The sequence below is a fragment of the Haliotis rufescens genome, unplaced genomic scaffold, assembly GCF_023055435.1.
Source record: "Haliotis rufescens isolate VD_foot unplaced genomic scaffold, xgHalRufe1.0.p SCAF_2, whole genome shotgun sequence".
Classification (NCBI taxonomy): domain Eukaryota; kingdom Metazoa; phylum Mollusca; class Gastropoda; order Lepetellida; family Haliotidae; genus Haliotis; species Haliotis rufescens.
The window spans coordinates 60,525,008-60,541,728 of record NW_025963890.1 but is presented as its reverse complement, the minus strand read 5'-3'; the positions used below and the strand labels follow the sequence as shown (position 1 = coordinate 60,541,728).

General features: G+C 39.2%; 2 protein-coding genes across 4 annotated transcripts in view; both read left to right on the top strand.

Moving 5' to 3' along the window:
• LOC124142205 (heparan sulfate glucosamine 3-O-sulfotransferase 1-like) overlaps window positions 1–16,721 on the top strand; it is a 287,594-nt gene that overhangs the window by 173,308 nt on the left and 97,565 nt on the right. The gene's annotated exons all lie outside the window — the stretch shown is intronic.
• LOC124142173 (heparan sulfate glucosamine 3-O-sulfotransferase 5-like) overlaps window positions 1–16,721 on the top strand; it is a 132,248-nt gene that overhangs the window by 30,268 nt on the left and 85,259 nt on the right. The window lies entirely within an intron of this gene.

The following is a 16,721-nucleotide window of genomic DNA, read 5'->3' as shown; positions in this document are numbered from 1 at the left end:
AGTGTATTCGTTCTTGATCTCGGAGGGTACGCCAAACAAACAGATTTCCAGAGAGCACTGTTTTATCCTCAAAGCTTACCATTTGCTTTAGTAGGTCTCATCTTAAACGTGAAATTTGAAACAGCAAGGACCCCGTTGTTTTGATGATAACATGTTAGTTCTTGCATGGGGCCCTGTTTGACATAACGGGAGAAACATCAAAGAGTGCCATCAAAGGGATGTTGAAGATATGCACGATCTGAGTTCGTAAGGCTGATGTGATTTTGACAATTACACCCCATGATGTTGTTGAATGTTGAGTGATGTAGGTGGGGGATGTTTGTTCAAGTTTTTTGCGTGTTTGGTAAATAGGAACTTACACGGTTCAATAAAATTCTGAAACAGATTAAGAGGTGTGATAATTACTATGTGAGAAACATGGGAACATGTGTTGTATTTTGGTTTGGGACAAATGAACTTCAAATTACTGCTTGTTTTTTTTAGTTACAGTTATTTCAGTATTTATGTTTTCGTAACTGTGTCTTATGTTTGATTCTGTTGTGGGGCAGTCGGGTAGCCTAGTGGTTAAAGGGTTCGCTTGTCACGCCGAAGATCCGGGTTCGATTCCCGACATGGGTACAATGTGTGAAGCCCATTTCTGGTGTCCCCTGCCGTTATATTGTGGGAATATTGCTAAAAGCGGCGTAAAACCAAACTCACTCACTCACTCACTCATTCTGTTGTGTACTAACTCAGGGGAGACTGATGAAAGATTTCGATACACAGTGAGATTGAGATCCGGATTGGCACATACATGTATACATGTCATGTAACCGTTCTCATCATGATTGTCTTGAAGGTGCATGAGGTTTCCGGATTATTAAGGGATTGGATTAACAAGGGATCGGACAAACAAGGTTTCATTGTATTTAACAGAAAATGTAATGAAGTATTTGTTTACACCTTCATGATCGGCTAATTTCTGCAAATTTTAGTGACCACAAATTTGTTAAAATCTGATGGCTTCCCCCATAAACACCCCCAAATTATGGACCACGCTCCATTGCAAAGAAGTTTGAAAAGGAAAATATCCATTCTCATCCCCGTGGCTCTTGAGGAGCGAGGTTTCACTGTATTTAACAGAAAACATGATAAAATATTTGTTTACACCTTCATGACCTTGTGTGTACAGTCATCATGGAAGGGAATATGGTTCACTTGCTCTTATGAGAACAATGTGTGAAGCAATTCCTGGCAACAACACCATGATATTACTGCAGTCCTGCTTCAGCAGGGTGAGGCATCCTCACTCACTCCACCACACCAGTGTGGAGATGAAATGTTAAGGAGACAATAATACTGCAAAGCGTTTTCTTGGGTGTGGGAAATAGTCTTGTCATGATTCACCAAAGTTTTTCCTGACAATACAATCTACTCTGTGTTCCTTCATTTTTAATTCTGTATAGGTTTTCAAAAAGTTATATTTCTCTTACTGGGTCTTGTGTTCCCTTACTGGGCCTTGTGTTCCCTTACTGGGAATTGTGTTCCCTTACTGGGCCTTGTGTTCCCTTACTGGGAATTGTGTTCCCTTACTGGGCCTTGTGTTCTCTTACTGGGTCTTGTGTTCCTTTACTAGGCCTTGTGTTCCCTGACTGGGCTTTGTGTTCTCTTACTGGGCATTGTGTTCCCTTACTGGGCCTTGTGTTCCCTTACTGGGCCTTGTGTTCTCTTACTGGGCCTTGTGTTTCCCTTACTGGGCCTTGTGTTCCCTTACTGGGCCTTGTGTTCCATTACTAGTCCTTGTGTTCCCTTACTGGGCCTTGTGTTCTCTTACTGGGTCTTGTGTTCCTTTACTGGGCCTTGTGTTCTCTTACTGGGCATTGTGTTTCCCTTACTGGGCCTTGTGTTCCCTTACTGGGCCTTGTGTTTCCCTTACTGGGCCTTGTGTTCCCTTACTGGGCCTTGTGTTCCCTTACTAGTCCTTGTGTTCTCTTACTGGGCCTTGTGTTTCCCTTACTGGGCCTTGTGTTCCCTTACTGGGCCTTGTGTTCCCTTACTAGGCCTTGTGTTCCCTTACTGGGCCTTGTGTTCCCCACACAACAGAATGTTGAATCTGGTTGCATAAAATCACGAAGTTTTCCTTCATGCAAATTAAGGACAGGCTGGTTGAGATAAACAAACTGAGCCTCATGGAACATTAAGAATTTAATTTAAAAATAAGACAAATTGAGTATCGCAGTGTGTATTATGTCGTGACTCAAGTGTTGCTATCTGTATCGATATGTGAGTTAAGCATATCATGACATCCCAACTGGGAAATGTTAAAATTCAATCAACAATCTGGATTTGCCGTCGGCTCCATTAGTGAGGCTCTTCAACATGATGGCGTGTTCAGGGCTTGATTTATCAATTTAAAACATGCAACCTATCGTTGAAAAATGCAACCTTATATTAATGTCTTATGCACCAAGTGCATGTCTCAAAAATACAAACTGACTAACCCTTTCTTAAGCATATAACATCAGTCTTTGAACACACTCAGTTTCTCTAGGTTTTATTTACCGTACTATATCACTAGTCCCTGTGTGACGTGAATGTGTATGATGCAATAAGTCTACGTAGTAGAGTTTACGTATTTATGCCTGTGTATGCATCTGTGTTTCCACTTTGATAAATTTATGGGACCAATGTGCAACCCTTGATTTGTCTAGTGCAACTAGCGTTTCATGTCAACATGATCCTGGTGCAGGTTAAATCAAGTTCCTTTAAGTGAACCCTGGTGTTTTATCCCCTTCCTCACCAGACCAGTTTAATTTCTTGGTCAGTGTCACATGATGTAGGTGGCAAAAGTGATTAAGAGATTGATCAGTGGTTAATTTCCTAATATATCTTGAAAAAAGGATTATTTCAAAAATTCAAACAGTACCAGGAATTCAGAATCATCACACACATGCATGAAAACTTATATCTTTTGAATGTCTGACACCCAGGTAGATATTTCAAATCCACAGGGGCTACCTGCCAACAGGTGTTCCATTATGTCAGTCCCTGAGAACTGTGTGTGTTCAGCTTTATCTAATATATAAATATTCAATAATCAGGATGGTGGTGACATGCCCTTTCATTTCCTTCTGGACTGGATATGAGGCTTCCAAGTGTTTCAGCAAAATATCACAAAATTATATGAAATACTGAAACACTTTATCACCCAGGATGAAAGAAAGTTCCTTTGATTATTTTGAGTGTTAAGTATTATTATTTTTGTTTGTTTGTTTGTTGTTTAATGCTGCACCCAGTAATATTCCAGCTATGACGGCGGTCTGTAAATAATCGAGTCTGGACAATCCAGTGATTGATGACATGAGCATTGATCCACGTTGTTGGGATACGATGACATGCATCAACCAAGTCATTGAGCCTGACCACCCGAACCCGTTAGTCACCTCTTTCGACAAGCATAGTCACCTCTTACGGCAAGCATGGTTTGCTGAAGATCTATTCTACCCGATTTTCACGGGTCTATTATTATATTTAGGGCATACACACATTACCAATATGTTTTGTTCCTTCCATGCTTGAATGGAAAAGTTTGATTGATCATTGTTTCAGAACATGACAGAAGTCAGTGGAATATCAGATGCTGTCATGGTCACAAATATGTTTGTCAACTAAAACATTTTGTAAATTGCTTGTAGGATGTATCACTTTCTGTGTAAGGTGAAATTACAAGGATCCATTCATCATATTCACCTGTGGGGATTCCAGATTAGAATTCAGTCCCAGAAACCTATGCTGGACATAAGAAGTGACTTAATGGACCAGGGAGGCACGGGTGGCCCGGTCGTCTCAGGCGCCGCGATTCGCTGTGCAGAGTTGCGTCCCTTGGGCACACCAGAAACCTATGATTGTGGGTTTGAATCCCAGTTAGCCCCGATTATGTTTCTAGGTTTGTCAGCACCATACCCGTGCTCTTGGGTTTCACCAAAGTGGTAAACGTCTGAGACCTGCATCACTTCGGGCTTTCCTCCCACATAAAGCTGACACGCCACGATATAACTGGAATACTGTTAAAAGCGGCGTTAAACCAAACTCACTCACTCACTTAATGGATCGGGTGGTCTGGCTCAGTGACTTATTGGATAGGGTGTCATCATACACCGAAAGTGTGGTTCGTTCACTCACTAGTTTGTCAGGAATATTGCTGAGCGCACGTTAGACAAGAAGCAAACAAAACTTTTTAGGTGGTTGAGTTCTTCTTTCTCATCTCACAGAAAGTGTGATCCGTACTGAAATACCACGCTGGAAGAATAGAAAAGTTAACATGAGTCAACCCTGTCGTTTTGTGACAGGCCGGCTTCTGAATGCCACGTAAAGATGGTGTAGTTTTATGGTGTTGCAGTTTAACATTTCAAGATTTACTGTTCTAAGAAATCTCAAACTCAAATAACTTCATGTGCCATGGAGGTCATGCAACTTCAAAGTACTGACAGAATCCGTATCATAACTTTTGGTTTGATGATATCAGAACTTGGTCCACTCTTTTCAAATTACAAATCAATCTATATATTTTCTTTTGTCAATAAATATGTTTCAACACATGACATCTTTATATCTGACCCGTGAAGATTCCGGGTTAGAACAGGTCTTCAGCAACCCATACTTGCTGTAAAAGGCGACTATGCTTGTCGTAAAAGGCGACTGAGGGGATCGGGTGATCAGGCTTGGTTGATGCATGTCATCGTATCCCAATTGCGTGGATCGATGCTCATGATGTCAATCACTGGATTGTCTGGTCCAGTCTCGATTATTTTACAGACCGCCGTCATATAGCTGGAATATTACTGGGTGCGGCGTTAAACAACAAACAAACAAACAAACAAACATCTTTATATCTCATGACATCTTTATACATAATATTGTATCCAAAGGCAAAAATGTTTGAATTTATTTATCTATGGGTTGAGGGGGTGGTGGGAAGTAGTGACTGTCAGTATTAAGTATGGTTTATCGGTGTTTGATTATTTTTTCTGCTCCATTTAGCATGGGAATGTTGGTGTATAGGAGGTATTCTGCCAGATAAGATCCGTGTGATAAAGCATTGATTGTGGTGGGCAAGCTGTTGTGATTGTCTGATGAAATTACGATTGTGAATGAAGGCTCGCTGATCCTGTGCTGATAGGGACGAAGTTATGAGAATCATTTGTATCTGTGAACCATAAAATATACATAGGCTGGGCTGGCCACTTGACCAGATCTCCCAGTGCAATCCTGACACTAGCTGTGCAAATGGTCCACAGATGTTCTGAGGGGTTATCCTCAGAAAACTTCGACATTCCCTAACTTCGACATTCCAAAACTTCCACATTCCCAAACTTCCACATTCCTAAACTTTCCTAAACTTCCGGATCCGTGAAGATCCGGGGTAGAATAGGTTTTCAGCAACCCATGCTTGCCGTAAAAGGCGACTATGCTTGTAGTAAAAGGCGACTAACGGGATCGGGTGGTCAGGCTCGCTGACTTGGTTGATGCACGGTCATCAATCACAATTGCGTGTGTTGATGCTCATGATATTAATCACTGGATTGTCTGTCCAGACTCGATTATTTACAGACCACCGTCATATAGCTGGAATATTGCTGAGTGCGGCGTTAAACAACAAACCAACCAACCAACCAACCAACCAACCAACCTAAACTTCTACAGTTTAAGCAACAAACTAAATGGTCCAGTGCACAGCTTATTCCCTGCCTCCGTACCTGCTATCCTTAAATTGGATCGATCTGATTATGTCTAAAATATTTACACAAGATATAACATGAGTTACATGATGACAATTGCTTCTCTGGGGCTGTTTCATGCCAGCAATAGGGAAATTCGCTTTGTTGTTTTAAGTAAGTGTAGAAGTATGAGGAGACATGACCGCTGGTCTCAGATCCAGCTATATGACAGTGGCCGGTAAGTAATCAAGTCAGGATCAGATAATCCAGTGATTCATATTATGAGCAATGCCGCCTGTAAATAATTGAGTCTTGACCAGATAATCCTGTGATTGATATTCAGGGCATATTCCTCAGTATCAGGCTGTTACAGCTATACTGAATAGTGGAATTCACAATCTACTATTTCAGGTGTGTTGACACACATTGTTTGTTGTTTGTTGCTGCAGTTGGCAATATTCCAGTTTTAAACAGCACCTGTCTATAATGGAGTATGGCAAATCAGTGATCGAAAGCATGAACACCCTTCAATACACTTGAGCCTGATCAACAGTTTTGATCATTATGGAATTATTTTGACAATCACCCTGATCCTCACAGGATTTGAAAACTTCTCTTAGTGTGTCTGTTTTTTGTTTGTTTGTTGTTTAACGCTGCACTCAGCAATATTCCAGCTATATGAAGGTGGTCTATAAATAATCAAACAGGACCAAATAATCCAGTGAGTGACATCCTGAGCATTGATCTAGGCAGTTGGGATCGATGACATGCATCAACCAAGTCAACGAGCCTGACCATCCGATCCTGTTATTTGCCTCTTACGACAAACATAGTTGCCTTTTATGGCAAGCATGGGCTGCTGAAGACCTATTTGAAACCAGATCTTCACGGATCGCTTTTTTTAGAGGTGAATATACCAGTTTTTATCAAATGTTCATCCAATGTTTAAAAATATTACAACGCAATGCAATATTATAATATAATATATTTATGTATTTCATGTTTTATCAAACTAGTGTAGCAGATTAACTATGATATGAAAGAATCGTGTGTTCTGTAACTTCTTTTAAGTAGTGTATATCGTGTAATTGTCTCCCAATTCTGTGTACTTGACAATAAGATGATGGGAGGTGGGTCTTTGGAAGTGAGGTGGGCAATTATGAATTTATTATGGCCTAAAACAGATTTAAGAAAAGTCTTCTCACTCAGATTGCCTTTTGAAATGGATTTTTAGTGGTCCACAATCAAATATCTGTACACCTGTACAGTTACCAGCTGATGATACTTTTATTTTCATAAGAAAATATACCTGTATTTTTGTAATTTATTTTTGAAGAAAGCAAGAAGTAAATGGGAATAAGAGAAGCAATAAGGAGAGAATGAGGAATGAGATTTATTGTTTTCACACAAGTCATCCATGTTGTTTTTTGGTGATGAAGGAAATATCTAGACGGGGGATGTTGTGTTACCATGTACAGCAACTAACACCAGTTGTAGATGTATAATCAACCCTTGAAGAGCCGGGGTAGAGTAGGTCTTCAGCAACCCATGCTTGCCGCAAAAGGTGACTGTGCTTGTCGTAAGAGAATACTAATGGGATCGGGTGGTCAGGCTCGCTGACTTGGTTGATGCATGTCATCGATCCCTACTGTGTGGATTGATGCTCATGATGTCAGTCACTGGATTGTCGGGTCCAGATTATTTACTGACCGCCATCATATAGCTGGAATATTGCAGAGTGCGGCGTTAAACAACAAACAAACAAACTTTAGACATAATCACTTGCCTGTAAGAATCTCTTTGCCCCAGGTGCTGTAGTTTTTGTGTGGTTTTGAAAAACATATTTGATAATGAAATATCCACAGTTTTGAATGGATACCTGATGAATGTGTTCAACAGTGTTCATCAGTGTTCATCAGTGTTCATCAGACAACTGAAGATTTCAAGTGTGATGATTTCATAGCAAGACTGTCTCAAGTACCTCATTAAATGGTCCCTCAAAGACAGACTGATCACATGCCTATTGAAGCTTTCTACAACCCTGCTATACACCCTTCTTTAACTGCTATTGACAGGATCAGAAATAGACCACTTGGTTTAGAATAAAACCAGCTTTCGAGGCGTTTAGTTGTTTGGCTGGTATTGAGACCTGTCATTGGGAGAACCTCACAAGCATTTTCTCAGGGACAGGCTTTGATGTTGAGGGCCGTCATTGAAAACTATGACAGATTCTGTAACCTTTTGCCTTGCTGGAAATGAGATCAAAGTGAAATGTCCACTTGATTGGCAGATAGACCCTTCGTGTGGTTTAGTGATAATTTCTGTAGTGTAATCTAGTATGTTTGAGTCTGGTTAATGGGAGCTCCCAAACTGTTTCATAAAGACCCACTTGTAACTGCAGAGAAGCACCTGCCTGGAGAAACATTGTATTTTCTTTGGGGTGACTTTTACCTTCAAATCATATTTTGTTCATTTTGGTATTTTGATTTTAACTGTTGTTTGATAGCCTTAATGAATCCCACAAATCCTTGACTGTAGCAGGAGTCTTTGGAATTAACACTGTATCATGTCAGTGTATCTTGACTGTGATATGACCATTATAGCAAATAATGACATCATTGATCATACCATGTGGCATACCATGTGTCAGACCCATGAAGATCCGGGGTAGAATAGGTTTTCAGCAACCCATGCTTCAGTAAAAGGCGACTGTGCTTGTCGTAAGAGGCGACTAACGGGATCGGGTGGTCAGGCTCGCTGACTTGGTTGATACATGTCATCGTATCCAAATTGCGTGGATCGATGCTCATGATGTCAATCACTGGATTGTCTGGTCCAGACCCAATTATTTACAGACCGCCGTCAAATAGCTGGAAAATCTGCTGAGTGCGGCATCAAACAACAAATAAACAAACAAACAAACCATGTCTCCATACTATTACAACATACCATGTTGGTATACCATGAAAGCTGCAAGGTATTACATTATCACTGAATCGTGCCCAATTAATCTGTTTGAAAACAAGCGCAACAAGTCCCGGAAATACGATTGTTCTGCGAGGTAACTTGTCACACTATACATCCTTTGGTCTTTGAAGCGCATGCGTGCAATAAAAGTGTACCACAACATACCATGACATACCTTATTAATATGCTGTGTCAGCATACCATGTCATACCATTTTTGCAACCTATGCTTGTTGTAAGAGGCGACTTAATGGATGGGATGGTCAAGCTCGGCGACTTGGTTGATTCCCTGTTACTGTACCCAGACAGCCTGGACTGTTACTCATAGTATTACTCTGTTTGTCGACACCAGACCTGGGCCCCGTTCCACAAAGCCATCTTAGCGCTAAGGTGATCGTAACTCCCATACTTAAACACTGTCATAGTCATAGCGCTAAGATCGCTTTGTGGAACAATGCCCAGATTGTTTACAGGCCGCCATCATAGATCTGGAATGTTGATGAATGTGGCAAACAAAAAACCAAAACATACCTGCATATCATGATATGGAGTCGTGTTGACCTCTCATACACTGACATGTAAATTAGAGTCCTAGCGTAGGAAGCTGCTAAGTTGAAGATAAATGTTGTAAGCTTTTAAACATTTTCGATAATGAAGTGCTTGAAGCCTTTTTTCCAGAAGTTCTTTTTATCCTATACTGCAGGCTTGACAGATTGGTAGGCGAATTAGTGAGTTGTGGCTCCCACCAGGGTGAATCTCGGGCGGCATAGTGTTCCATCACAGGATATAACTGAAAGGAAGTTACAATCAATTCTATTCAACAGAGCCTTGTACTCAAAGTCTTTAAAGTCTGCATTCTAGATGGAAGTATTGTAAATGACTCCATACCTTGAAATAACTGTATTGATTTTCCTCCAGTATCCTGTTGTTTATAATGTTATTTTATAATTTCTCACAACTCTGGGTTTGATTGAAATGCTGCAGCTAGCTCACACCAAGTTGACAAAAAAAGTCCAAATATCACATCATGATGTAAGCCAGACAGACACTGATTTCTCAATGCACCATTTATTTGGAGAAAATGAGACTTGATTACACGGAATGACAGTATTTCATCTGGGACCAGAGCGCGCTGATAAGACAGGAGTGTGAAAGTCTCGTACCTGCCACGGACTTGTGGATTGTGTCATCAAATTAAAATCAACGCTGTCCGTTAGCTTGGTCCCTTCTGGTGATTTATCGTGGAATTTCAAGGAAATACCAACAGTTTCAATTTAATTGTGCATTGGAGCATGTAATTGGAGCCATTTTCGGATAAAACTAATCAAGTTAAGGCTATAATATCGAGGTCATTTTTCGCACTTAATGTGATTAACTGTTGTAAGGGTCAATGGATTGGGGATTGACTAGGTTAAGGTCAAGGTCGCTTAAGAGTGAGAAGGGTTTGATTTTTGTAGCTCACCTGACTGAAGTCATGTGAGCTTATGTCATGGGGTCTGTTGTCTCTGTTGTTAACGTTTTGCTTCTCTGACATACAAGGCCTATGGAGCTGAAACTATTTTGACAATTTTACCTGTGTGTCAATTACCCTTCGACTGTGAAGGTAAGTGCTAGTAACCTACAGCACTCCAAAGGGGGCTATCTGTCTTGTGACCCCACAGTGACCCTGACATTGACCTTAATGCAGTTGAAAGTTTTTCGCAATTTTACCATGACTGAAATATCTCCTCTGTTACTGCTTGACTGATTAAGCTGAAATTTGGCATGCAGGTTCCCTCTTACATCGTATCTTGTTCAATCCTTGTGATTTATTGTATGTTTTTTAGAAATAAATATTTAAAAATTTAAATTTTCTAAAAGTAACAGGGCATTGTGGAGTGTAATGACTATATATTCACGAGAAGATCTAAGTTTGTTCAAGACATCATTGTTGCAGCTATAGGTCTTAAGCAACCCATGCTTAAGGCGACTAACGGGATCAGGTGGTCTGGCATGTCATTGATGTGGTTGATGCATGTCATCAAATCCCAATTGCATGGATTGATGCTCATGATGTCAATCACTGGATTGTCAGGTCCAGATTGGATTATTTAGAGTCCGCTGTCATATAGCTGGAATATTGCTGAGCGCGGGGTTAAACAACAAACAAACAAAAATAATAATACTTAACACTCAAAATAATCAAAGGAGCTTTCTTTCATCCTGGGTGATAAAGTGTTTCAGTATTTCATATGACTGTGATATTTTGCTGAAACACTTGGAAGCCTCATATCCAGTCCAGAAGGAAATGAAAGGGCATGTCACCACCATCCTGATTATTGAATATTTATATATTAGATAAAACTGAACACACACAGTCCTCAGGGGCTGACGTAATGGAAACAGCTGTTGGCAGGTAGCCACTGTGGATTTGAAATATTGTCTACCTGGGTGTCAGACATTCAAAAGATATAAGTTTTCATGCATGTGTGTGATGATTCTGAATTCCTGGTATTGTGTGAATTTTTAAATAATCGTTATTTCAAGATATATTAGGAAATTAACCACAGATCAATCTCTGAATTAACAAACTAAACGTTGTCCTAAACGATGTTGCAAAACAACTTTTTACTTCTTCTTCCCAGAATCTTTTACACGGTGGATTTTTTATGATAAATATATTGTTCCAGAAAAGTATTTGTTGTTTGGTTCTACCCCGTTATAATTTGTTGGCTGGATATACTGGATGCCCTGATAAAAAAAATGCCCTGATAAAAAAAAAATGTTTGGCAAAGAAAATTGCATGTTTTGAAGTTGTGCAGAAAAAATATCCTGTCTCAAAAATCCCAGGCCCCATCAGAATATTAAATGGGAGTCCTCAGTGGGTAACAGCAGCAGCCAGAGGTGGTAGTGTTTCAAATGATCCATCCTGTGTAAACGGAAGGTGACAGGGGTTGTGTGGGTTTTCTGTGTGATGTACTCTGTCAAGTGTCAATCTGGTTGATCATGGATTATTGAAAGAATAACATCCGGTAACTGATGGTTTTTTAAAGAGGGGATTAATGTTAGGGTGGTCGCATTCACCACTGTAGATGGACTATATTTTGGAGGAGTTATCTTCGGAAAAAATTGTAACTGTCATTGTACCAAGTCTTACACCATGGCTGTTGAATACAAGTATTTTATAAAGCAGAAATAGACCGCCTCCGTGGTCTTGTGGTAGAACGTCTGCCCGGAGAGCGGAAGGTCCAGGGTTCGATCCCGGGCCGCGTCATACAAAAAGACGTTAAAAGATTGTACTTGTTGTTACCCTGTCTGGCGCTCGGCATTAAGGGGCTAAAACAAGGACTGGTCGGCTCGGAGTCAGTATACTGTGTCTGAGTGGGGTATTCATGTTACAAACTGCGGCATGGTATCTCAGTGAGCTAGCACTATAAATCGGCATCAGTCCGGACTAGTACAAGCAGCCACACACACACATACACGTGCATGCACGTCGCTATATAAGTGCAATAATCTTGGACGCGACGTTAAACCCAATTTCACCTCACCTCACCTAAAGCAGAAATAAGTTTATCTACATTATAAAGAGGCGAGTCTAGCTAGCTCCACATGAAAACAACATCATTAATAAGAGAAATTAGTGGAGGTTATGCATTGTGTAATAAAAGATTTCATCAACTAAGTTTTAGTCTACATTGTACCTAGACTTGCATAAGTCTCTAAGGAAATGATAATTAGTTTAAATTATAATTACTAGATTATAAATATGAAGGACAAGTTCCCTTAAAAGAATTGTGTCGGCTTATCTAGACTTGCTGAAAATAAAGATGGAATTGCTACATATCCATAGACTTATCATTACATGCAGACTTGGCGCAAGGCTACATTGTACCCTACGTTAAGCAATAATCACTCACATTGTACCCAACTTTTAGGAGTCTTTCCTTTCTTTTAGGAAACAATAATCCTGACTTTGTAGTGCATTCAGTCCTGCTATGTAATCATTGTGACTCTGGGAAAATATGATTTTAATCAAATCTAAGGAAGTTACAAAAAGTGTAAATGAATTCAAGAGATTTGTCTAGCCGGACTCCCAGCTAGTTTGCTTTAGTTAATTTGTAGACAAGATGCGTTATTGCAAACTGCACTGTCCCATCAAGTTGATTGATTAGTTTGGAGCTAATTATTGAACAGGAAATCATTGAAACATTCTGATATTGTGTAATCCTTGTACAGACCAGGCTTGGACCACTGACTCATTCAATGACAACCATATTATACAATCAAAGGAAGCACTGGATTCAAGTACTGTTTGTTTGTTTGTTTGTTTGTTTGTTTGTTTAACGCCGCACTCAGCAATATGTCAGCTTTGGATGGCAGTCTGTAGATAATCGAGTCTGGACCAAACAATCAAGTGATTGATATCATGAGCATCGATCCATGCAATAGGGATACGATGACATGCATCAACCAAGTCAGTGAGCCGATCCCGTAAGTCGCCTCTTACGACAAGCAATGTTTGCTCAAGATCAATTCTAACCCGACTCTTAATGTTGAGATTTAAATAGGGAATGGTGTATACATTCTTTCAGTGAATATTTGAAACCTTATTAAATCAGTGAATTGTGTTAACACAATTCAATCAGTGAATGTTGTATGTATTATAATGGTGAATAGATTAAACATTCAATCAGTAAATAGTGTTAATGTGAATCTATCAGTGAATAGTGTGAAAATGGTTCCATTTGTAAGCATGATGTAAGCATGATTCAATGAGTAAATAGTGTAAGGTGAAAAATGTAAACAGGATTCGAACAGTGAATGGAGTTAGCATGATTTAATCACTGAATAGTGTAAACATTTATGTGGTGTATAGTGTAAATATGATTTAATCAGTGACTGGTTTAAATATAATTCAATCATTAACTGGTGTAAATATGATTTAATCAGTGACTGGTGTAAATATAATTCAATCAGTAACTGGTGTAAATATGATTAAATCAGTGACTGGTGTAAATATAATTCAATCAGTAACTGGTGTAAATATGATTTAATCAGTGACTGGTGTAAATATAATTCAATCAGTAACTGGTGTAAATATGATTAAATCAGTGACTGGTGTAAATATAATTCAATCAGTAACTGGTGTAAATATGATTTAATCAGTGACTGGTGTAAATATAGTTGAATCATTAACTGGTGTAAATATGATTTAATCAGTGACTGGTGTAAATATAGTTCAATCATTAACTGCTGTAAATATGATTCAATCAGTGACTTGTGTAAATATAATTCAATCAGTAACTGGTGTAAATATGATTTAATCAGTGACTGGTTTAAATATAGTTGAATCATTAACTGGTGTAAATATGATTTAATCAGTGACTGGTGCAAATATAATTCAATCAGTAACTGGTTTAAATATGATTTAATCAGTGACTGGTGTAAAGACGATTCACTCAGTGACTGGTGTAAAGACGATTCACTCAGTGACTGGTGTAAAGACGATTCACTCAGTGACTGGTGTAAAGACGATTCACTCAGTGACTGGTGTAAAGACGATTCACTCAGTGACTGGTGTAAAGACGATTCACTCAGTGAATAATGTAAATATGATTCCATCGACATACTGTGTGAACATAATGGAAAGATAGAAATATGGTTCAACCTGAGAATGGTGTGAGTTACATGTTTCGGTCAGAGAATGGTGTGCCAATGATTCACTCAGTGAAGAGTGTAAATAATGTGGTTCAATCAGTGAACGAAGTAAATATGATTCAATCAGTGAATCATGCTCCCTTTAGGCATTGTGGTTACATCTGTTTAATCACTCTGGGGCGAGCTTTCCTATCTTCCCTTATGAGTTGGTTCGGTGGCCAGAGAGATGACTTCCCACTCGGGTTACCAAGTCTTCCTCAGGGGACGACAGCAGGCGCTAAGACAAAGCAATCTCATCGCTAAGATAAGTCTGTGTTTACGTATGGAAGTTGGGGCTAAGATATTTAGATCACCTTGTAGAATAGGGCCCCCACATCAATTCTCTGGAAGATGATTTGCTGTGTTCCTAAGTGTGTGATATTTTCAGCTACTTGCAAATGAATAGAAATTGACGAAATTAGGTCAAATGAAACTGAATACTTTTCATCTTGTGTAAAAAAGAGAAATGACAATTTCATGCAATGCCTTATAAATTATTGTATCACAAAAAATAACTTGGGATAGATGTTTGTTCTTGAGAGTTTACCGCCAGATGTCCTTGATTTCTGATATGCAACTTGATGGCATGCCATTCATAAGATATAACATCCTTCCAAATTGCATTTACCAATATTTAATTCCCATCAGCCTTTGCAATCTCCGAGACCGGAGTCTGCAATATGTGGCATATGTCGTCACAAATGTAATATCTTACATCTCTCGAGATTCCAGAGCAACTTTGAACTTTATTTCATTTGATCAGCACAGAGACTCGGCGCAATGAAGAAATTGGAAATGTAATTATTACAAGTTTATGTCATGGACGACTCGCATTGCCATTTAGCTTGTGATGGTTAGTGGAACATTCTCCACAGAAAGGGAGCCATCATAATGCTAACTTTATGGGGAAAATTGAACTCTGCTTGTTTTTATGGCTGGAATTGATTACACTCCAGTATACAGATAATGGGCATTCGGCATCTTGGGACCGTAACTCGTACATGCGGAGTATTACCACATAAACAATATTGGTGCTGCGTGACATGATATGTTTTGGGCCTTGTAAAAATGTATGTTTGCGTTTCATGAAACTGTTATCGAGTTAGGCTTGAGAGATTTAATCTTGTCATTCTGTTTTTGTATAGTCATGTTCAGTGAGATGGAATGGACACATATAACAGATCTGTTAAAGTGTTAAAAATCAACAGTAATATGAATACTGGAAGTGTTTGTAACAAGGGAATTTTATCCATGTGAGAATAAGCATTTTAATTAAATAGGCACAATATGAATGAAAGGATAAGTGACTTGTTTGCAGTGTACCATAACAAAAAAAAAACACTGTGCATGATGGTTTGATGGTCAGCAATATTCCAGCTATATGACGGCGGTCTGTAAATAATCGAGTCTGGACCAGTCAATCCAGTGATCAATGTCATGAGCATCGATCCACGCAATTGGGATCGATGACATGCATCAACCAAGTCAGTGAGCCTGACCACCCGATCCCGTTAGTCGCGTTTTACGACAAGCAAAGTCGCCTTTTACGGCACGCATGGGTTGCTGAAGACGGATAACTTGACTCAAAGGGAGATAACTCTCAACAGGCTGATTAAAGGGACTACCCTGGTATATACTAAACAAAAACATGGGTGGGATCATGAATATTTTTGGGTATACACATGAAAATGTGTGCTCAGTCTTCACTCCAAAAAGTATCCCCCAAAATATTCATACTTTTTGGCAGTATATATCTGGATTGAAAACAGGTCACTCTGTAGTCACCATGACTACATAAACATGTGATGGAGAAGGATCACTGTTGATCGAACAAGGATGTACATTGTATCCTGATGTACCCTTTTTTTTGAACAGTTAAAATGGCATTGAGGAAGGATGAGTGAATCAAAACTCTAATTCTTCAACAATAAAATTCAGCTACATTCCGAAATAAACATATTCTAGATAAATTGGCGTGACCTCCATAAACTCATCTGTTTGAAAATAGGGTACTCGATGATATGTATGTTATTTATTTTGCATAACCTGAGTTGATAAAATCCTATATCCTCCAGTGGTCAGAATGCCCTCGGGTCTGAGCAGAGATTGTGGAGTTTCAAGTTACAAAATGACATTCCATTAACAGACTCAGTGCTGGTCCTTATGCAGAGAGGGCTGGGGATGACTTATCTTGAAGACATTTAATGGAGATAATATTACCAAGCAAAAGCCACTGTGTTACAAAGTAAAAAGTGACTAAATTTTTGGCTTATAGAACAAAGTTAATATCTATGATGTGGAATTACATTTTATTGGATGCACATTTATTTATTTTTATATCCAACACACATTTTTATATCTACAAATAGATAGGGAATTT